General features: G+C 32.4%; 1 protein-coding gene across 8 annotated transcripts in view; it reads right to left on the reverse strand.

The window, feature by feature from the left end:
• LOC145293699 (kelch-like protein 24) overlaps positions 1-23,796 on the reverse strand; it is a 196,994-nt gene that overhangs the window by 141,973 nt on the left and 31,225 nt on the right. For 2 of the 8 annotated variants that reach the window (XM_080140123.1, XM_080140118.1), the window contains exon 1: positions 12,663-12,776. The exons of 4 other annotated variants lie outside the window; for them this stretch is intronic. The gene's annotated coding sequence lies outside the window, so the exon portion shown is untranslated. Of the gene's footprint in view, positions 1-788; positions 897-12,662; positions 12,777-23,796 lie in introns of those variants that run through there. 2 more of the 8 variants (XM_080140119.1, XM_080140126.1) reach the window with 2 other exon arrangements.

The following is a 23,796-nucleotide window of genomic DNA, read 5'->3' on the forward strand; positions in this document are numbered from 1 at the left end:
CGAACCCAAACACCTCCACCGATTCAACACAACACGATCCCAAACGAAATGACTCAATATGACAGGTTACCAGAGCAACCTAGGTAGTTACTTTCCAAACGATTCTGGTATCAGCTTTTTATAGACCTTGGACGAACTCATTTTTGCTGTATGTAGACCCGAATAAAACATTGGCATACAATTCTTGAGCGCATTTTCGTCAGTTTTATGGCATATCAATCCTTTTTCAGGTTATTTAATGCAAAGTAATGTCTTTTTTATAAAGTTACTAAGCTTTAAGTTCTTTATATCTTTGAATATTTGTTTGTTTTGTTTTATGGCATATCAAACCTTTTTGAGTTATTTTAGGCTGAATCTGGTCGTTTTGGTAAAAGGTTTCAAGCTTCAAGTTCTTTATATCTTCAAATATTTATTTGGTTGTTTTTTAGAGGAAAATTGTTTTTTTTTTAGTTTGCTTTTGATTTTGCAGAATATGCCTAAGAAACCATGTCCCCTATACGACAATTGTGTGCCTGGCACACAATTGTCGTATAGGGGACATCTTAAGTCCTAGCTGTGTGTAAGATAGGATCTGAATGAAAGTATGGCGGGTTAGTATAATAAGTACTACTACCACCACCACTACTATGACAAGAACAAAAAAAAATATCATGGTTTAACGAGATAGAAACTCCCCTCTTTTCTTTGTCTTTCTTTTCCCTTTTTCAACCAATCAAATGGGAGAGTCAAAACATGTAAAAAAAATAAAAAGTGCAAAAGGAAGAAGTTAAAAAAGGTAGGAAACAAACCAACTAGTCGATGTCGCGTTGGCCTCGAATACAACCACTTTAAACTGAAAAATAGGATCATAAAAAAGAAAAACACGTGGAAGTGTTGGTAATGTAGGAATGTTTGTTGGAGATAGGCGCACGCTCTTACAAAATGCCTGTGTTCATCTGACAAGGCTTGATAAACTTATTCCGTTTGCTGCATTTACAAATCAAGAATGAATATTATGATTGTATTTATTGAAAGTGATAAAATACGTATATATAAATTATATAGAGATATTTTTTTTTTGTAGCCTTAAGCTGATTGGTCAGTGTGGCGAAATCACTTAACAGGGACACTAATTTACGAGAGAAAATAAATATTTTATTCATGACTGCTCTATATAAAGCATAAAAACTGTTACAAAAAAAAAAAAAAAAAAAACTGGATTCAACAGAAGTTCAAGTCATAAAATAAACTTATCTAGATGATTTATGCGTTTTGGATAATATTGGAAATAAAAGTGTTATATAAAACTTGAAACAGGTTCTTGATAAGCTGTTCTCTAATATAAATGAACTTATTCAATTTTCATCATCACAGTACTCATTAATCCTTGTCCTTGAGTGGCTACTGGGCATTGGTAAGCGGTGATTACATGGTTAAAAAAAAAAAAAGTGAAGCATGCATGGTCCCCCATGAATGCACAGTGAACGAGGCATAAAAAAAAATGACTAAGTTCAGCATTGCACCCCCCCTATTTAGCCCCCCCCCCCCAAATCCCCAGGGGATGTCAAACCCTGGTGAAAATGAACAAACGGTGCAGTTTTTTTGCTTTAACATATGTAAATTTGAGTTCTGCACTATGCAAAAAAGAAATGACTAAGTATATTTGCCCCCCCCCTATTTAGTTCCAAAAGTCCCCAAGGCCTTAACATATTTAAATTTGAGTTCAGCACCATGCAAAACTGCTAAATAGACATACTCAGAAAATTGGACAAATATATGGTAAAATAGTTCCAAAAATGGAGCGTTTTATTAGCCCTAAAAAAGCCCCTGGGGCACACCCAAGAGTTATAGTGAAGTATAGACAAACAGAATTATATAGAAATCAATTAGTTACAACTTTTCAGAAAGTTTTATAAAAATCCAAAGCATCAATTATTTTTTAATAAGCACAAAAGTGTCAATTTTAGCCATTTTAACCTGAAAGGCACCCCTAGAGGGGCAACTGGAGTTTTCCCGGAAAATCCATTCTGTTACTTTTTTAGTCATATCATGTTTAATGTTTGTGCAAAATTTCAAAAAATTCCAAGGCATAGTTATTGAGAAAAGTGCTGACAGATGAACGGACAAGGGTCAATTTACAGGCCCACCCTCCTTTTGTCGGGGGGGGGGGAGGAGGAATTAAGTGTGTCCTAAGATTTTAAGTATTGAGAGGAGAGGGTAGCATTCAAGATCTAATTTTAAGTATCAAAACTATGATACTACAACGACCCCTATTCCCATCAATTACCACTGCCTGATGTCCTAGTGAGAATCTTTATACCTCCCTATCAATCTGTTAGGGAGTGGCCCTACAAAAAGATATATTATGGTCATAAGTAGAGTATCCAAATTGATAACAATTTGAGATGTACTACAGATCGAGTCAGTTGTATATTTAAAATACAATGGACACAATTTTCATAGAAATGTTAAACTTATATTTGTTGCATATTATTGGCTTTTCTGTCTAAAAACCTTTTTTTTTTCTTTTTTTTTAACACTATCCAGAAACATGTTATCAAAACATTTTTTCGATTAAATATATTTCTCATTCTGTGGAATTTCAACGGGTTCTGCCAGTAACCACATGTATTTGATATTTTTGCCCCATCACCACGCCATCACAGCAGTAAATTAACCTTTTGAATGGACATGGATATTAACAGTATGGCCCAATATTTTTTCATGCATTTATTAGCATGGCCACCATAAATTGCTCTTTTACCTAACTTATTTTTAAGTATTCATATAAGTTGAAACTCAGTGCTCCTAAAACTCTGAAGAATTTTCAGCCATCTTGTTATTCTAAGTTGGCACTACTTGTTTCAAACTTTAAAAAACACCTTAAAATAAGTAAAACCACTAAAAACGGTACATATGCATTTATATTACTGCGTTGAAATAATAACGCCAATTTTTAGAAAGCTATTCTTAACATGGGGAGGATTTTTTTTTTTTTTTTTTTTACTATTCTGTACTCGTACCTAACAATTTCATAAACAAACATATAAAAACTGAATTTAACTTGAAAATATTAGCGGGGTAATAGACACACAAGCACCCTAAAAACTTATCCAGGTATAGAGAAGAGTAACTATCTTGCCGTTAAAATTTCAAGTGTTTAGACCCAAAATTGGTGGAAGAGTTTGGTAGAGTTTTCAAAAGGTCAAATCGTTGAATTTTGACCTCTTGACAGCCAAATTTATAGCCGAAAAACGATTAAAAATACTTTCCTAAATCTCAATACCCCTTATGTCAAATCTCGAGTCTGTAGACTTAAAATTGACAAAGTAATTTGGTAAGGAAATGTACACACAAAGATAATTTCACTTGTATATAGATAAAAGAAAATTATTTACAGAAATGTAAAAATTCTTTTATTTCCGTATGAATATATTTTAAATATTAAAAAATATTTCTAGAAATGTAAAAAAAATAAGTTTTTTTCTTCATGATAAAAGTGTTTCCATATGGTTTCGTATTTCGTTTCATGCTTAATGACTTCTGTTCCATATTTAGCTAAATCGAGTCCACTTCCGACGTCTGGACTTTTTGTACTGAATTTTAGGATTTGTCTATTTTTTGCTTGAATTTGAACCTTTTCTTAGAAAAAAATAAAAAATAAAAAAAAGGCTTTCAACGCTAATTTAAGACATTGCCTTTTCTACCTCATCGTTTTTTGTAATTTTGGGATATTTTCATTCCTGCGACATGAAAAGTTAGTACATACCATTGATTTCATTTGAAATTCAATAGAGACAAATTTTTTTTATTTTTGTACCTTTTCTCCACGTTAAAAAACGACCCTGGTGTCTAAGTTAGACACTGTCTAACTGTCCCGTGGGGAGGCATTGTAAATAGGTATAATAACGAGAAAGAACAAAAATACGGATAGTTTTGCGATAAAGCGGCCAATTGATTACGAAAGGGTAGGAGAAGGCGCTTTCAGGTCTCGTGCTACCGAGAAAGAAAAAACAAACAAAAACTGAACGCTAGGACACGTGAAAAAAAAATGATCGGAAAAATTATGTAATAATACACATTACAAGGAAATAAATTAATCGAATACAATATCAAGACACGTGCCACGCCTGCCACGGCCTTCGTTTGGATTTGGTCAAACTTGAAACTAGAGGAATTGAAATTATATTAGCTACAGTGTAGCACTAGCAGCACTGTAGCAGCTAATATAATTTCAATTCCTCTAGTTTCAAGTTAAAAAAAAAAACTCTGGCAACGCCGGGTATGTGTAGCTGCTACACATACCCGGCGTTGCCAGAGAGATTTTTTTTAATGCGTTTTTTTTTTCTTATTTAACTAAAATTAACTAAATAGTTATTTTCGGACATTTCAGTGACATTTATTGGATGTATTTTTTTATCAGTATCTATTTTTATTTTCGAGCGATTATCAAGACCCCAAAGATGATAGCCTAATGTCCGCCATTTTGTTGTCGTTCTAACTAAAGCAGAAAATATCGAAAAAGGTTATAGTGTACGTATCTGTTTTGGACTGAAGATCTCCGAAAAAAAAATTTCACTTAATTTGATCGAGTAGTTTTTATTTTACAGCAGAAAAACACGTTTTTATGAGAGCGTGTTGAAGTCAGCCATTGTGAAATTTGTTCAACACGCCACGGGGAGATAACTCAATTTAAAGCGCCCACACTCCCTCCCCATCTTTATTACTAGCTTTTCTTCCTAAAAATCGAACCTTTTGCTCGGTATCATAAATTGCTTTTTCGCTGTGCTGTAAAATAAAAACTACTTGATGAAATTAAGTGAAATTCTTTTTCGGAGAACTTCGTTCACGTTCCATAACGAATGCGTACAATATAACCTTTTTTCGATATTTGTATTTTTTAATGTCTTGATTAAACTGTACAAGTCAAGTGGCCAAGCATTAAATTTAAAATGCTCACAAAAATAAAACTATCCAGCTAGGTTGAAAAATGACTAATTTTGCCTTTGGTAACATTTATTTGTGTAATTTATCAAAGTAAGGTCGAAAAAAAAAAAAAAAAAAAAAAACGTACCATATCTTCACAATTACTGTTTCCACTTCATTTCCGGTTGCTCCTTTGTTTTTAATTTTGTTACGGTATTTTTTTTATTTTATTTTTTTTTACAAGGTGATCACCACTTATCAAGGCCCGGAAGCCACTCAGGGATAAGGGTTATTGCATGTATACTACGTTAGTGTGGGGATTTAATAAAAGGGGGCGGTTCATCAGGAATTTGTTTACGTTGGACTTGAAGACATCCAGGTTGTAGTCAGGTGGGAAACAGGCCGACGGAGTTCCACAGGCGTGCCGCGTGCAGTTCTAAGAAAGAAGCTTTGTTCATGGAATCTACGTTTTGATTTAGGCACAGATATAGAGTGGGAAAATTTTTCACAGTGGATTCAGCTAGACGGGTGTTTTTCATAAAAGATTGGCGCGAGGGGACTAGAGATTGGAGCTCAGACGAGCACCTATCATGGAAATAACGATAAAACAAAGATTGGCTCGCAAGTCTCTTCTGTGGGAGAGAGGTTGCAGGGCAGAGAAAAGGGCATTCTCCACTAAGCCACGAAGTCTATTTCTATCTTTTGTTTATTAAATTGTTAGATGAAAGTACAGAATAATATGAAACTACCCCTCCCTATGTTCATGGGGAGGGGGTAGTTTCATATTTACGTTATCATTTAGAAGAAAAATATCTTAAAATAGAGAAAGGCAATCCGAAGTGAAGTGGAAACAGTAATCGTAAGAACCATTTTACTAAAACTGAAATCGGCGGACCTGAACGAGCTTTCTCCCTTGCCGTAAAATTAATTCCTTTTCACGTTGTGTGTGTGTGTGTTTTTTTTTTTTTTTTTTTTTTTTTTTTTCTGCGGATTATCGTCGATAACAGACTTAACATTTATATTAGCAGGAAATTTATTTTTAAAATGTTTATCCAATGACTTTTAGCGGGGGGGGGGGATCACTTTTCAATTATAATGTTCTATTAAATTGATACCTCACTTTGAGGTCAATCAGTACAACTCTCCTTAAGGTGTCACGCGTCCGATATAGTGTCAAAATTTATACGGAAGAATGAAAAGAAATTGTAATAATTCAAACTGAAATAATTTATTAAAGAAAAATTTATAACGAAGAACAACCGCAAAATGGGTATCAATTTAATAGAACGTTAAAGTGATCCCTCTCGTTTAAAGTCATTTTTTTTTACATAGGCATCACCACAAGGCCAAGAGGCCACTCAAGCATAAGGGTTAAAGAGTGTACAGTAGAAAAGTCATTAAATAAACTTTTTAAAAAAATTCCTGTTAATATGAAAGTTAAGTCTGATATTGATAATCCGCAGGAAAAAATAAAATGTGAAAAGGAATTAATTTTACAGCAGGGAAAAAGTTCGGGTTTGTATTACTGTACACATAGATTCGAAAAAGTTGTCAAAAAACGGTATTATTATACAAACACCGTGACAGCGTTAGGGTTAGGGTTAGGATTAGGGTTAGGGTTAGGGTTAGGGTTTAGGGTTAGGGTTAATTCGCTGTCACGGTGTTTGTATAGTTTTACCCAAAAAACAAATAAATGTTATCAAAGGCAAGATAAGTTACTTTTCTACCTAACTGGATATATTTTTCGTGTTTTTATTCAATGTAACATGTTTATTCAGTTCGAAAAGCATACAGTATTTACCGATGATGCATTGGAAAATTCAAAATGGCGCCTGACTCTTTCTTTAACACGGTAAGTTCTGGAAAAGATGTTATAAATAATAAATTAGACAAAATACTGTTAGAAATTCGCTCAATATCTGTTACCGTGACATAAGTTGACATATATTCGGTGTTTTTTTTAATAGTATTTTGTCTAGTTTATTATTTATAACACCTTTTCCCAAACTTACCATGTTAAAGAGAGTGTCGGGCGGGCGCTATTTTGAATTTTCCAATACATCGGTAAACACTGCATGTTTTTCGAGCTGAATAAACATGTTACATTGAATAAAAACAAAAAAATGTATCCAGTTTGGTAGAAAAGTAATTTATCTTGCCTTTGATAATATTTATTTGTTATATATTTGTTTTTTGACAACTTTTTCGAATCTATGTGTACAGTAATACAAACCCATAAGTTCGTCCAGACTCCAGATCCAAAAGGGGAAATTCAACCGTTTTTTTTTTGTTTTTGTTTTTTCACCGACTTTTCATCCACAAACACAGCAGCAGCATTGCAGCAATTCTGTTCAACTAATGAACTGAGGAATTAAAAATATTTTAAACGATTATTAAACTACGAAATGATGACTACGTTTGCATCCAGAAATTTTAACTAATTTTACTTTTTTTAAAGTTTTTTTTTTTTTTTTTTTTTTTTGTAAATATGAAGAATTACTCCACCCTCGAAAATTCCTTTAAAATTACAACTCTTAAAAAGTTTTCGGGGTCGCTGGAAACGAAAATAACGTTTTAAATTACGGCAAATGATTAGTTTCCAAGATATGAAGAAATGTTAGATTTAAAAAAGTGGGGGATTTTCTTCCGGGGGGGGGAGGGGGAGGGGGGGGTTCACCTTCGGAAAATCCTTTAAAATTGCAGGAAACAAGTAGTTTCCAAGATATGAAGAAATGCACTCACTTTATGGGCACCTTTTTTTTGGAGGGGGGGGGGGCTGCCGGTTTGTTTTTCGTTCTTTTTTTGGGGGGGGGCTGCCGGTTTGTTTTTCGTTCTTTTTTTTTTGGAGAGGGATATTAAATTATATAACTTGTATAGTTTTTTAACAGGTGCTTATGCAGTTTAATTAACCGTTTTAACGTAAGTAACGCGCCGACATTAACCGAGCAGAAGAACTGTTTAATATTTTCTGTTTACATTTGGTGGGAGTCGGTGGAGGGGGGGTGAATAGTCTCCAAAAAAGTCACCTTAAGATCTTGGAGACTATTCACGTTCGACTTAGAAAACCTTCCCTTTGCAAAGGGTTTGAACGTGATAAATCTCTAGGGTATTCGACCATAACGCTGTTTTATTTTAATAGTTTTCCCACTTTTTTTTTCTCTCCCCGTAAATTGAATAAAACGCAATTTTAATCGCTTTTTCATTCTTGGTTTTAAAAATTCCCTCGATACAGCTTTGAGAAGCGAGGGTCGAAACCGGTCAGCTAGCTCCCCATTTCTCTTTCTTTCCTCACCTGATTCCCCCCCCCCTTTTTGGAGAGAAGATTAAAGGAATATATTTATATATATATATATATATATATATATATACAAACTTACTTTTAATCATGAATCATAAGTCTTCCCTTCTTAATTGCAATATATATATATATATATATATATATATATATATATATATATATATATAATCTTGGAAGTTTCTTTAAAACCTTTAAAACTATTAAAAAAAAAATTAAATATGTCTTTCATTGAAACATTTTGTCAGCAAGTTATGTGAGAATTCTGACCTTAAAAGTCTCTGGGAGACATATATAATAATAACTTGGTTTAATCATTTAGGCTTTAAAAATAAAGTCTCAAGGAGACGAGAGGTTGCGGCGCCAAATGTTTCATATCCAGAGAGAGTTGAGTCAAGACCGTCTTAAAAGACAAGGCCACGGTTGAGTTCCATCTCTCTCCCAACGCTGCTAACTGGAAGGAAGGCATTCAAAAATCCCGCCAAACCCATCGCTCAGCGGTTAAAATTTCGAATAATCTGATTGGTCTAAACAAAGACAGTGGGTGGCCAATCAGCTAATCAGGGACTTGCTTACACTTGTAGAATTTCTCAGAGGCAATCTCCCGTATGGCTGAAAAGTTTTACTTATATTAACTCACAATAGTACCAATGTTGTTAAAGGGATCATCAGTTGTTTATCATGAAAAACTGTTTCGGGAAGCGCACCAGACGATGTGCATTTTGGCTTATAAAAACTGCCTGAGAAATCCCGTTGGCATTCCGAAGCAGGGGCGCCTTAAATGACTAGCAATACTACACCAGCTTTTCTGTCTTTGATATGATTAAGTGAAAGAAATCCTTCTAGACCGAATATATATAACATTAAAAAAAAAAAAAATTAAATTAAAAGCAAGCTGTAATAACTAACTGAATGTACAATGCATTGCCCAATTGGAGACGACATATTGCCTTGGTGAAAAAATAATCACTAACAATAGTCATGCTTATTTTTCTTATCAGATAGGATATTTATTAGTTTTATCTTATTGTAGTTCATTCCAATGAATATTCGATTAATAGTGAATATATATATTTTTAAATTGGCATGTTGCATATAGGCGAGAAACGCAAACATGTGAGCTTGTTAAGAAAACAATTTTAAAATATATGAGACGAAAAAAGCCAAGGCTTTGATATCTCAGCTGTGTTCTGTGATAAATCTCAAGGGTTGAGACTAGAGGATTTACTATTGGGTTCAGGGAGATGGTGTGTGTGTGGGGGGGGGGTAAGACGTTAAACCGTGTACTCATTAAACCTAGTACCTATCAATAACAAATCGTGTTGAAATGATAGAAATTTAAGAGAAAATTAAAAATTAATTTCATAAACTTTGAAATATCAATGGAACAAAAAAGTACAAAAAAAAAAAAAAAAAACAAGTGAAACATGCATGGGTCCCGTGAGTGCACAGTTAAGGAGGCATAACAAAATGACTACGTTCAGCATTTACACCCCCCCCCCCACCCACCATTTAGCCCCAAAAGTCATCAGAGGACGTCAAATCCTGATGAAAGTGAACAAACGGTGCAGTTTTAGGCCTTAACATATGTAAATATGAGTTTTGCACCGTGCAAAAAAAAAAAAAAAAATAAATAAATAAATAAATAAAAATAACTAAGTATATACCCCCCCCATTTAGCCCCAAAAGCCTCTAAGGCCTTAACATATTTAAATTTGAGTTCAGCACCATGCAAAACTGCTAAATAGACATACACAGAAAATTTTGCACAAATATGGTAAAAAAAAAGTCCCAAAAATTGGAGTGTTTCTATTAGCTCTAAAAGTTATCATGAAATATAAAACAAAATTATACTACAGAAATCAGTTAGTTACAACTTTTCAGAAAGTTTTATAGAAATCCAAGGCATCAATTTTTTTTAATAAATAAAAAATAAATATAGTGTCAATTTTAGCCATTTTAACCTGAAAGGCACCCCCTAGGGGGCCAACCGAAGTTTTGCCGGAAAATCCGTTCTGTTATTTTTATTTATATCATGTTTAATGTTTGTGCAAAATTTTAAAAAATTCCAAGGCATCGTTATTGAGAAAAGTGCGGACAGACGAACGGACAAGGGTGAGTTTACAGGTCCACCCTCTTTTTGTCGGGGACAAAAAAAAGATTACATTTAACAAATCAGTATAAAATTATTTAATTTAAACTTTAGGAGATCTGTGTTTTTATTTCAAAAGATGTTTTATATTCCAAATTTCAAGCTGTTGGCCATCTTACCATTTATTCATTTAAGTATGTTGCTATGCACAATTCTTGAAAGCACCAGTTTCATAGCGCAAAATAGTCATTTAATCAATCAATATGATAAATGAATGATTTTGTGCTACGAAACAGAAACAGGTGCTGTCAGGAATTGTGCATGCCAACATACTTAAAGGAATAAATGGTAAGATGGTAAACATCTTGAAATTTGGACTATAGACTTTTGTCATTTATTTGTTATATGCTCTGTAATTACAGATTCATAAATTAAAGAGGTTCTCCTCGACTTTTTGCCTCCCAATTTTTCGTCTGCAAAATTCTTTTATCATGTGATTACGGTGTAGCGAGAAAAAAATAAACCATTCATTTAAGTGCCGCTTACGATATTAAAAATCGCTTTATTGGTACTTATGCACTTATGTTACCAGGCTAGTAGGTGTTTCTGTACTTTCACCTAACAATTTAATAAACAAAAAAGATATTGTAAAACTTGAAAATACTATTTTAAAAAATAGCACGGTAAAAATGATTTTTTTTAATTACACAACACTTTAAATTTAAATCATTGTGAATTTATTCAAACGGTCCTTTAACTCGCTAAGTCAATTTCCTCCCTCCAAAACACACACACACATATATATATATATTATATATATATGATTTTTATATCGTAAACTGCTTCAGTAATTTCCAGGACTGACTCCATAACATGTGGTACCCCCCCCCTCCAAGAAAAGTGGTGCTTATGCAGTTTTTTTACCGTGCTATTTTTTAATAGTATTTTCAAGTTAAATTCAAGTTTTACCATTTTTGTTTATTAAATAGTTCTATGATAGTATAGAATAGTTACAAAACATTTGCCAGCCCGGTAACATAAATACATAAGTACCAATAAAGTGATTTTTAATACCGTAAGCAACACTTGAATGAAGGGTTTATTTTATTCTCGCTACATCGTGTTCACGTGATTAAAATTTTGTAGACGAAAAGTCAAAGAGAATCATTAAAGGATTGGTATAAATAAAAGGTGTAATATAATTGAAGAAACATTTCTACACACACACACACACACATATATATATATATATATATATATATATATATATATATATATATATTCAAGAGTTAAACTTTAATCATCGTTCAGATACAAGCAACAGTAGACTTAAAAATTAACAATTATATCATTTTAATTTGTTTTAAAGACTGGGTTTTATAAAAGTCCGTAGTAGGAATGGACATCCAGATTTAAGTACTGATGGAGAATCTCTAACCAGTCTGGACATTGCTTAATCAGTTTATGATTCGAAACACTTTCTTTAACTTATTTTTCGAGGGCTAAATTTAAAAAAAAAAAAAAAAATAAAATAAAAAAAAAAAAAAATCAATCTTATTCTTCATGTCGTCTGCTCTTACATTTTTCGCAGCTTTCAAACTGTAAACTGCTTTCGTCATTTCTGGGACTAACGTTGGATATGTTTCGAAGTAAAACTGACCTCCGTAAGAACCGAAATCCTTTGGGTACCTATTTCTTACAAGTAACAAGTCTGTCTGTCGTGCACTGCACGACTCGTGCAGGCATCTCGTTGCTCAACTGCTCCCTAAACATGATCCCTTTTAGTAGCCCTTTACGTCCAAGTGTCAATATACCTTGTTTGGGTTGAATAACGGATAAATGAATAAATAAACAGTTTTAGATGCGGGTAAATTTAAATAAAATAATCAAATAAAGATGAATTAGTTTAGATATTAAAAAAAAAAATGCAAGAATGATCTCTCTATAAAAAGCGAAAAAGACAAATTCCGAGGAATACGCGAAAAAGAAAAAAAAAGAAAAAAAAAAGCGCTTTTTTTCTGCATCCACTACAACGGACGCGAAAAAAATAATCATTGGCTTTATTATTTCTATTTTCTTTATAAAGGGGGAACAGAGTCTTGATTCAATCATTTTAGAAGAAGCTGGAACATCACGACGCTAACAAGAAATATAGAGAAAGAATTTGCGGAGCGAAAAAGACAGAAAGAACCTTCGGAAACACCGATCCCCGCGTTAATTTGTCTCCGGAAGAGCTCATCATCTCGTTAAATTCGGACACTCATAAGCTTAACTAAGTTTCAATGGATCAGCACGAAAACTATGAAATTTATTATGTTTGGATACTAAAAAAAATGAAAGAAAAAACAACACAAAACAAAAAACCCGTACCTTTATGCAGCCAGCAGCTTTTTGGAAACATGATGTCTACGACAGTCTGTCACAGGTTTCCGTCTCTTTGGCAAGGGAGATAACTCAAGATATAAGCGCACTTGTCAAAACTAGAAACATTTCTAGGTTTAATGAAGAAGAACAGCAAATTGATCGGTTTTATTTAATTCTTTCAACTTTTATTTAATCTACGCAGCAATATTATTACATAGAAAAATGTGAGCATGAAAAGCAATATGGTTAAGATTAAGCTTAGAAAAATGAAAGGACTAGTTGTTAAAACTGGAAAAGAAACAATATATTCTAGTAAAAAATATAAATTTATAATTTTTAAAAATATTGCAGCATAAAGAATGTTTTTAAAATTCAATTTAACATTATATAAAAATTCTTTATGCTGCAATATTTTTAAAAATTATAAATTTATACTTTTTTACTAGAATATATTGTTTCTTTTCCAGTTTAACAACTAGTCCTTTTACTTTTCTAAGCTTAATTTTAACCATATTAATTTTTATTTTTCTATGTAATCCATGATTTTTCCAGGTTTTGTTTTGAAATAGTATTTTCTCTTGTGTTCAATATCATACGCATTGTCAACAATCCATAAAATATTACCAATTTCTTAAATTGACTAAAAAAAAAATAAAATAAAATAAAAGACGTAATTAAGCAAATAAACAGAACTAAGGGATAAAATAGAGAGAAACAGAATTAACAGGTAACGCCATGAGCGAAAATATCAGCCCTAGCACAGCAAAGAGCATCACTTTTGTTAACTCTCTCTATATAACCCAAATAATATGGCATGCAAGCAACATTACAGCTGTGATTTATAAAGGTGCCGATAACGAAAAAGTTGCTATGGTACCCAACAGTCAATCAGAAGAAATCGTCTCGCGTTCCTAACTAATTCTGAGGACTTTTGAACACCAGTAATTTTATTATAACTTTTTTAATGGGGGAAATTTTTTAATTTTTATTTTAAAATATAGTGGAAAATGTGACCTATGAACTGTAAAAATTGTTTGAAATTTATCGCATAATGAGTAAGCGGTGAAGTTTTAAAGCAGTTCTAAATAAGTAAAACTAACAGTTAACCATATATTCAAACACAGTAGTGTTTGAATGATACGCTATGTTATTTAGCAATTACCATATGATCTTTTAGAGGAGGAGGGTTCTCCCACTCATATACAGTGTGTACTATTGTTGGTTTAGTGCTCAATAACAAGTAGGATGCTATATTTATACAAACATTCCTGGCTACACACACGTGTGTGCGTGTGTGTGTATATATATACATATATATATGGCAGGTCATGTAATATGCTACTGGTACCATGTAACCCAGTACTACCTGCCTCATGGTCGGGTCACCGGCGACTAAACTGGTTCCCCCACCAGACTTGTTTGGTGAGGAGGGTGGCTAGTCTCCCTGAAGGATTAAAACAAGACCTTCCAAAGGGCGAATGAACTCTTTTCTGGGTCAACGGCTAACTAGCACAGTGTATATTTGTGTGTGTGTGTGTATATATGTGTATTGGGGTGGAGAGGGCTCCCGTAAGCCGTGGTGAAGGCAACCTTTCTAGGAGAAGCAAATCTCTGATTTAAAAAACAAAGCGGGAGACCAGTACCCGCATTAAGCTGGTCTGCAGTTTAATTTGTTGCTGGCTATCTTGCTCTTGCTTGTTGTTGGATCTCAACATTTTGAACTGAGAGAGAGACTTAGCTGTCGTACAAAGCTAAGACTCTGTAACATCATCTTTGTATAGATACTTCCTCAGGCATTTGGGCTCATGGATTTTAAATATCTGAGGGAGTGGCACTCGTCTGACAAGACGTTGCAATCATCATATATATATATATATATATATATATATATATATATATATACATACACACACACACACACACACACACACTAATAGGCCGTCCGGTCTTAAAATATGCTTAAATATATTTTAATTCATACAGATTAAGTATTTATTATTATAGAGTTAATTCTCTACCCAATATATAGTAATTTCCGAAGTAGAAAAAAAAAAAAAAGTTGGGCGTTGTCATCAGCTAGAATCGAAAGAAAAACATTTTACACTTTGAGCCACGTCCAAATACGTTTTAAAATGACGTTATTTAACCTAGAAACCTACTTTACATGCATAAAAGGGCACTTTTAGTTGACTTATGCTTGCCAAGTTCAAATTTTTTTTCAATTTTGACCCCTTAACAGCTACTTTTACCGGTTATAGACCAAATTGTTCAACAAGTCCAAATTTCCTATATATCAGGCTTCAAGTTTGTAGATTAAAAATTAACAGCGGGGGATGCCCTTTTCTCTTCCCTCTCCCGCAGAAGAGACGTTGCGAGCCTATCTCTGTTTTATCGTTATTTCCATAGCAAGTGCTCGTCTGAGCTCCAATCTCTAGTCCTCTCTCGCAAATCTTTCATGATAAACACTCGTCTAGCTGAAACCACTGTCAGTAACGTTCTCCACTCTTTATCTGTGCCTAAATCAAAACGTAGATCCCATGAACAAAGCTTCTTTCTTAGAATTGCACGCCTGTGGAACTCTCTTCCATTTGCCTGTTTCCCACCTCACTACAACTTGGATGTCTTCAAGTCCAACGTAAACAAATTCCTGATGAACAACCCTCTTAAGTAATGACACTTTATCAAATCTCCAATACTAACGAATACTACAACACTATCCCATTGATTACTGTACATGCAATAACCCTTATCCCCGAGTGGCTTCCTGGCCTTGATTAGTGGTGACCTCCATGTAAAAAAAATAAAAATAAAAAATAAAACTAAGTTTAACTTGGTTTATAATTCCAAAATTATAAATAGAATTAATAAAAAGCATGTCTGAAACGTGAACATTTTCGTGAATAACCCAAAAGAAAACAAAATGGGCACCGAATTTTACCTTATGTCGTGTTTATCTAATAACATTTTTTTTCTACAAGGGAGTCACCACTTATCAAGGCCTAAAGGCCACTCGAGGATAAGTTAATAAATGTAAGGTGGCAGTGTAGTAATCGTTAATGGTGTAAATTTGGGCAGAGTTTGACTATTTAAGGGGGCGGCTCAGCAATAACTTGCTTACATCGGATTTGAAAACTAACATATTGTAATCGTCCGGGAAGCAGGCCAGTGGAACAGTGTTCCACAAGCAGGCATGTCTAGGAAAGAAGCTTTGTTCATGGAATCTGAATTTAGAATTAGGCATAGATAGAGAGTGGGTGAAATTGTTAATTGTAGCTAGTCGAGTGTTTTTTGTGAAAATTAGGGGAGGGGAGGAACCATAGATTAGAGCTCAGTATAGTACTTGCCATGAAAATGACAGCAGAAACAAGCCTGCAATGTCTCTTCTGTGGGAAAGAGGTTGCAGGGAAGAGAAAAAGGACATCTTCTACGAGGTTTCGAAATCAGCTTTGAACTGTATCAAGGTAGGATAAGACATATGGAACAGTTCCTGGCCAGATGTGGCAGCAGTACACCATTTTAGGGAGTACCCGGCTCTTATGCAGATCGAGAATTGTATCGGCATTGAGATGTCTACTGGGGCGGTAGAATGTCATTGAGTGAAAACTGTTTTTCTCAATGTTAGATTCATAATGCTAACTGAATTTTTATTGGAACTCATTCCTCATTTAGTAGCATAAAAATATAAAACTTGATGCATAAACAAATGCTTTTTTGTTCTTCCATGAATGTGATCTTTAAAAATTGACGACTAAAAAGATAAATTAGTTACGTACCTTTAAAAACTATCAATTTATTATTTTACATTAAATTTATGTGAAACTGATCCTCTACTTTAAAATTTACAGTCGTTGTATTTCTGTTTACCGTCACTTTTCAGGGTGTTTACATGTAAGCTACTAAAAAAGCAGCTCATTTTGGGGTTGAGGTGAGGTAAAGCTCCAATAATACCACCTTTAAAAAACTTACTTTAAAATGCACTCAACCATGGAAATATTTATGAGCATCATGACCCAACCAATTTTTTAAAAAGATTTTAGAGTCATACTTAGTTGATAGAAGAGACAACCAAGCACAAATTAAAAAAAACAAAAAAAAGACTAAGCAAAATTTATCCCAAAGGAGTAAAACTAAAGTTAGTCTGCCAGGGCACTATACATACAAATGTAGGTGAATTTGGACATATTGTGTTGATTTGAAAATATAGTTTTTTTTTTTTGTTCTTTTTTTAGCAATTGTCATAAAATTTTAACCATAGAATAGTATTATAATCTCCAAAAGGCCTGCAAATTTTTCTGTAGTTTCGTCCCATAGAACCAAAGATATGAGCTTGTCAATATTCAATTTGGCTACGAGTATATCTATCTATCTATCTATAAAAGTGAATGTGTGTGTGTATTTCCCTACGCAATAACTGTCAATTTTCAGTCTACAGACTCGAAATTTGATATACAGTGTACTGTGATTTGGGAAAATAGATGTGATCGGTTTTTGGCCAGAAATTTGGCGATTAAGGGGTCAAAGATCAATGATTTGACCTTTGAGAATTCTACCAAACGCCTCTGACAATTTATGGTCTAAACACTTGAAATTTTAGATATACATTCCTTGGACATGGATCTAACTTAATAACTTGATTTGATCCCAAAACAATAAATGTTAAGGGGTCATAATACGGGTCAAAGTTTAAAAAAATTGACCGCTTTTTTTTTTTTTTTTTGCTTAACATACACCTCCAAATAACCGGGCAACGCCGGGCACCCATACTAGTATATATATATATATATATATATATATATATATATTACACACACACACACACACACACACACTTTTTGGCAATTTTATAAGTTCCAAATCTCAGCAACTACTGATCAGAAATTAAACAAATGAGGGTTTGTTGGAAAGCTAATAAACTGAATTGTGTAGTGGACTATGTGACATTTTTCCTTAAGGTGACCATCTAGAGCCTATTTTTGGCAGTTTTTTTTTTACAGCTATAAAATGTTTTGATAGAGGTGCAGTATCTTTTCACCCTCAAAGAATCTTAAAATTACCGCTATTATAGGTTTTCAAGGGTGCTGAAAACGAAAATAACGTTTAAAATAAGAGATCCCCCCCCCCGAAAAAGGTGGCTACTAAGTGGGTGTTCATTTTATGTTAAATGAATATAGAAAAGTGATCCACCACTTTTTGAAACTACTTGTTTCCTAGAATTTTAAACATTATTTTGTTTTTAAGCACACCTGAAAACCTATTATAGTGGTAATTTTAAGGGATTTTTTGAGGGGGAAAAGATACTGCACCTTTACCAATGTTTCAATCATAGTCATTTGTTTTCCTAGTTCTGCATATGAATTACAAAATATTTGATATTTCTCCAAAACCTCTGACCTTGATGGAGGGGAGGCTAAAACTTTCTATGGTTTCAAATGATTTGAAATAACAGCAAGGGGAGACTCGATTCCAAATATTTTTCATGTTATGTCTCCCCTCTTACATAGAGTAAATTTCAGTGTGCAAGGATTATTTGATACCGGAAATATTCATAATCATACCCTATTTCCAAAAGAGGGGAGATATAACATATGAGAAATATTTGGAATCAAGTCTCCCCTTGCTGTTATTTCAGATCATTTGAAACCATAGCAGCAAGTATTAGTCTCATCTCTATCAAGGCCAGAGGTTTTGGGAAAATATGTGTCTGTGTGTGTATATATATATATATATATATATATATATATATATATCACTCTCTCACACACACACAAAAAAAAAAAAAAAAAAAAAAAAAAAGATCCATCATCAGTCTTGATACACATGAAATCCAATATGGTGACGTCAGACATTTTGCCATGTTTTTTGCATATAGAGTTTATTTTTTTAATTTAATTTTTTTGCAAATTTTACGTATTTTCATTTCTTATATTTTGTTTTCCCCCCCCCCCCAAATCCTTTAAAGAAAAAAAAAAAAAAATCCAAGTTTTTTTTAGGAACATACTCTGAGGAATTATTTAGTAATCTTCGTCTATTCAACAAAACACGTGTAAGACTTACTTCATAAAAAATAAAATAAAACAAAATAAATAAAAACTACGAGTGTGACTTACATCTTTTGGCTTTAAAATCACAACTAATGTCTTTAATTTGGACTTTTAAAAAGTCGTTTTAGTACTTTACACGATATTGCATTTTGGATTTCAATAAAGAATTGATTAAATGTAAATTTGTAGATTAACATCCTCAGTTAATCCCCTCCCCAAACACACAAAAAAGTAGAATTTTTTTAAGACGATTATTTGTGAACACCCTCTAAATCCTGCAGGATAAAAAAATAATTATTTCAGAATTTAGACTGGCAATCAGTTTGGTATGTAAATTTAACATAATATACCCCCCTCCTCTCACCTTCGGTTCAGGTCATTTTTTTTTTTGTGTGTGTGCTGAAGGCTTCTGTGCATTTCTTGGGAGGTGCGTGTGTGTGTGTGTGGGGGGGGGGTCATACTGAAAAGTTAAAAAAATTAAAAAAAAAAAAGAAAAAAGATATATTGGATATTTTTTTATTGTAACTAGCAGAACAAATATATATATATACTGGCAGTTCAGCCCGGCTATGTACTGTTCATAACTTGCCATACATGTGAATAGACTTTGTGATGTAAGATTTCAAATGTTTAGACCAAAATTTGTCTGAGTAATTTCGTAGAGACCGCAGAGGTCAATTTTTTTTTTAACTTTCACCCCAATTTTGACCCCTTTACATTTATTATTTTGGTCTCAAATCAAAATCAAAAGTTTTACCCATGTCCAAGTTACCTACATCTAAAATTTTCAGTTTTTAGACACAAAATTGACGGAGGAATTTGGTAGAATCTGCAACGGTCAACTCTTTAAACTTTGACTTTTTACAGCCAAATTTTCACCCCAAAACTGATAAAAATGCTTGCCGCATGTCTGAATACCAGTTATGTATAAAGTTCGAATGTTTAGACCCAAAATTGGCTGAGTAGTTTGCTAGACACCGCAAAGGCCAAATCTTTTCAACTTTGACACCTTAGCAGCTCAAATTTTCAACCCAAACCGATTAAAAAGCTTGTCCTATCTCTGAATACCCTTTATGTAAAATTTCAAATGCTTAGATCAGAAATAGGCTGAGTAATTTGGTAGAGACTGCAGGAGTCAAATCTTTTTAAACTTTGACCCCAATTTTGACCCCATAACATTTATTTTTTTAGGCGCAAATCAAATTAAAAAGTTTGATCCATGTCTAAGTAACCTACATTTAAAATTTCAAGTGTTTAGACCCAAAATTGGCGGAGGAGTTTGGTAGAGTTTTCAAAGGTCAAATCGTTGTCCCCGTGACAGTCAAATTTCTGGCTGAAAACCGATTAAAAAGATTTTCCCAAATCTCAATACCTCTTATGCCAAATCTTTAGTCTCTAGACCGAAAATTATTTGGTAGCGAAATGTACAGACACACAGACATTTTCACTTATATTATGAATTACTAGCTGTACTTGCCCGGCCATGCATTGCCATGGCTGAGTCTGGTTGATGCAAGTATTAGATTGATTTGTATCACATGCACGCACACACGCAAACACACGGACGCACACACACACACAAACACACTATACAAAGTCAGGAATAGACAATTTAAAATCTTCAAAATTAAACATTAGGAGATTTTGAAGTAAATAAACTGACAATGTCTGGTTATGATTAAATGTTAGAGTAAAGCATAATAGTTCAGTGTGTAAGGTTTTCAGCAAAATCTGGGTCTCAACTACTATTCAATCCGTTTTATTTTTTTTTTATTTAGTGTATAAAGAATTTTAGTTAATTGTACTTTAGAAAAATGAAAGATTTATCTAGTTAAAATAAAAAAAAAAAAAGATGAAATAATGGCTTATCAGCATGTGCAGAAAAACAATATTTAATAACATGTACGATCTAGCACGGAATAACTGTATAAGAACAATTAAAGTCTACGGTATACTCAGTGCAAAAAAAAAAAAAAAGAATTCTTGGCTTATGAACATGTCTTGATGTGTCACAGTCGGTTATTACGTTTGCATTTGGTTTATTTTATTTAAAACTAGCAGGACCCATTAACTGGCATTGCCCCGTGGAAGCATGATTCCCCCTCTCATAAAAAAATAAACTACGGTTGTTGTTGGTGGTCACTGGCCAACTGTGGCCATGGCTGAAATATAAAAATGCAAATAAGGGAATGTGTAAATGTGGAGCTAATGTACCCCCCCTCCAAGTAAAAAGAAGTTAAAAAATAAAATACAAAGTTAACAAAGTGTGCAGTCTAGCAAAAGTATTAAAAACACAGCTTTCTGTAGCCAATGTAATTTATGTTCAAACTAAAGCCTAGTTAATCCATATTTTTTTTATCAGGACTTTTGGTAAAAATGTAGATATATGTATATTTCAACCATCAAGAAAAATCATTTAACATTACCACTTTTCCTGGTTTTTGATAAAAATGTAGATATATGTATATTTAAACCATCAAGAAAAATCATTTAACATTACCACTTTTCCTGGTTTTTGGTAAAAATGTAGATATATGTATATTTCAACCATCAAGAAAAATCATTTAACATTACCACTTTTCCTGGTTTTTGATAAAAATGTAGATATATGTATATTTCAACCATCAAGAAAAATCATTTAACATTACCACTTTTCCTGGTTTTTGATAAAAATGTAGATATATGTATATTTCAACCATCAAGAAAAATCATTTAACATTACCACTTTTCCTGGTTTTTGGTAAAAATGTAGATATATGTATATTTCAACCATCAAGAAAAATCATTTAACATTACCACTTTTCCTGGCTTTTGGTAAAAATGTAGATATATGTATATTTAAACCATCAAGAAAAATCATTTAACATTACCACTTTTCCTGGTTTTTGGTAAAAATGTAGATATATGTATATTTAAACCATCAAGAAAAATCATTTAACATTACCACTTTTCCTGGCTTTTGGTAAAAATGTAGATATATGTATATTTAAACCATCAAGAAAAATCATTTAACATTACCACTTTTCCTGGCTTTTGGTAAAAATGTAGATATATGTATATTTCAACCATCAAGAAAAATCATTTAACATTACCACTTTTCCTGGTTTTTGATAAAAATGTAGATATATGTATATTTCAACCATCAAGAAAAATCATTTAACATTACCACTTTTCCTGGTTTTTGATAAAAATGTAGATATATGTATATTTCAACCATCAAGAAAAATCATTTAACATTACCACTTTTCCTGGTTTTTGGTAAAAATGTAGATATATGTATATTTCAACCATCAAGAAAAATCATTTAACATTACCACTTTTCCTGGCTTTTGGTAAAAATGTAGATATATGTATATTTAAACCATCAAGAAAAATCATTTAACATTACCACTTTTCCTGGTTTTTGGTAAAAATGTAGATATATGTATATTTAAACCATCAAGAAAAATCATTTAACATTACCACTTTTCCTGGCTTTTGGTAAAAATGTAGATATATGTATATTTAAACCATCAAGAAAAATCATTTAACATTACCACTTTTCCTGGCTTTTGGTAAAAATGTAGATATATGTATATTTAAACCATCAAGAAAAATCATTTAACATTACCACTTTTCCTGGCTTTTGGTAAAAATGTAGATATATGTATATTTCAACCATCAAGAAAAATCATTTAACATTACCACTTTTCCTGGCTTTTGGTAAAAATGTAGATATATGTATATTTCAACCATCAAGAAAAATCATTTAACATTACCACTTTTCCTGGTTTTTGGTAAAAATGTAGATATATGTATATTTCAACCATCAAGAAAAATCATTTAACATTACCACTTTTCCTGGTTTTTGATAAAAATGTAGATATATGTATATTTAAACCATCAAGAAAAATCATTTAACATTACCACTTTTCCTGGCTTTTGGTAAAAATGTAGATATATGTATATTTCAACCATCAAGAAAAATCATTTAACATTACCACTTTTCCTGGCTTTTGGTAAAAATGTAGATATATGTATATTTCAACCATCAAGAAAAATCATTTAACATTACCACTTTTCCTGGTTTTTGGTAAAAATGTAGATATATGTATATTTCAACCATCAAGAAAAATCATTTAACATTACCACTTTTCCTGGTTTTTGGTAAAAATGTAGATATATGTATATTTCAACCATCAAGAAAAATCATTTAACATTACCACTTTTCCTGGTTTTTGATAAAAATGTAGATATATAAATATTTCAACCATCAAGAAAAATCATTTAACATTAACACTTTTCCTGGTTTTTGGTAAAAATGTAGATATATGTATATTTCAACCATCAAGAAAAATCATTTAACATTACCACTTTTCCTGGTTTTTGATAAAAATGTAGATATATGTATATTTCAACCATCAAGAAAAATCATTTAACATTACCACTTTTCCTGGTTTTTGATAAAAATGTAGATATATGTATATTTCAACCATCAAGAAAAATCATTTAACATTACCACTTTTCCTGGTTTTTGATAAAAATGTAGATATATGTATATTTCAACCATCAAGAAAAATCATTTAACATTACCACTTTTCCTGGTTTTTGATAAAAATGTAGATATATGTATATTTCAACCATCAAGAAAAATCATTTAACATTACCACTTTTCCTGGTTTTTGGTAAAAATGTAGATATATGTATATTTAAACCATCAAGAAAAATCATTTAACATTACCACTTTTCCTGGCTTTTGGTAAAAATGTAGATATATGTATATTTCAACCATCAAGAAAAATCATTTAACATTACCACTTTTCCTGGTTTTTGGTAAAAATGTAGATATATGTATATTTCAACCATCAAGAAAAATCATTTAACATTACCACTTTTCCTGGTTTTTGATAAAAATGTAGATATATGTATATTTCAACCATCAAGAAAAATCATTTAACATTACCACTTTTCCTGGTTTTTGATAAAAATGTAGATATATGTATATTTAAACCATCAAGAAAAATCATTTAACATTACCACTTTTCCTGGTTTTTGGTAAAAATGTAGATATATGTATATTTCAACCATCAAGAAAAATCATTTAACATTACCACTTTTCC

This window comes from Euprymna scolopes, chromosome 15 (assembly GCF_053919585.1).
Source record: "Euprymna scolopes isolate OS-2025 chromosome 15, ASM5391958v1, whole genome shotgun sequence".
NCBI classification, from domain to species: Eukaryota; Metazoa; Mollusca; class Cephalopoda; order Sepiida; family Sepiolidae; genus Euprymna; species Euprymna scolopes.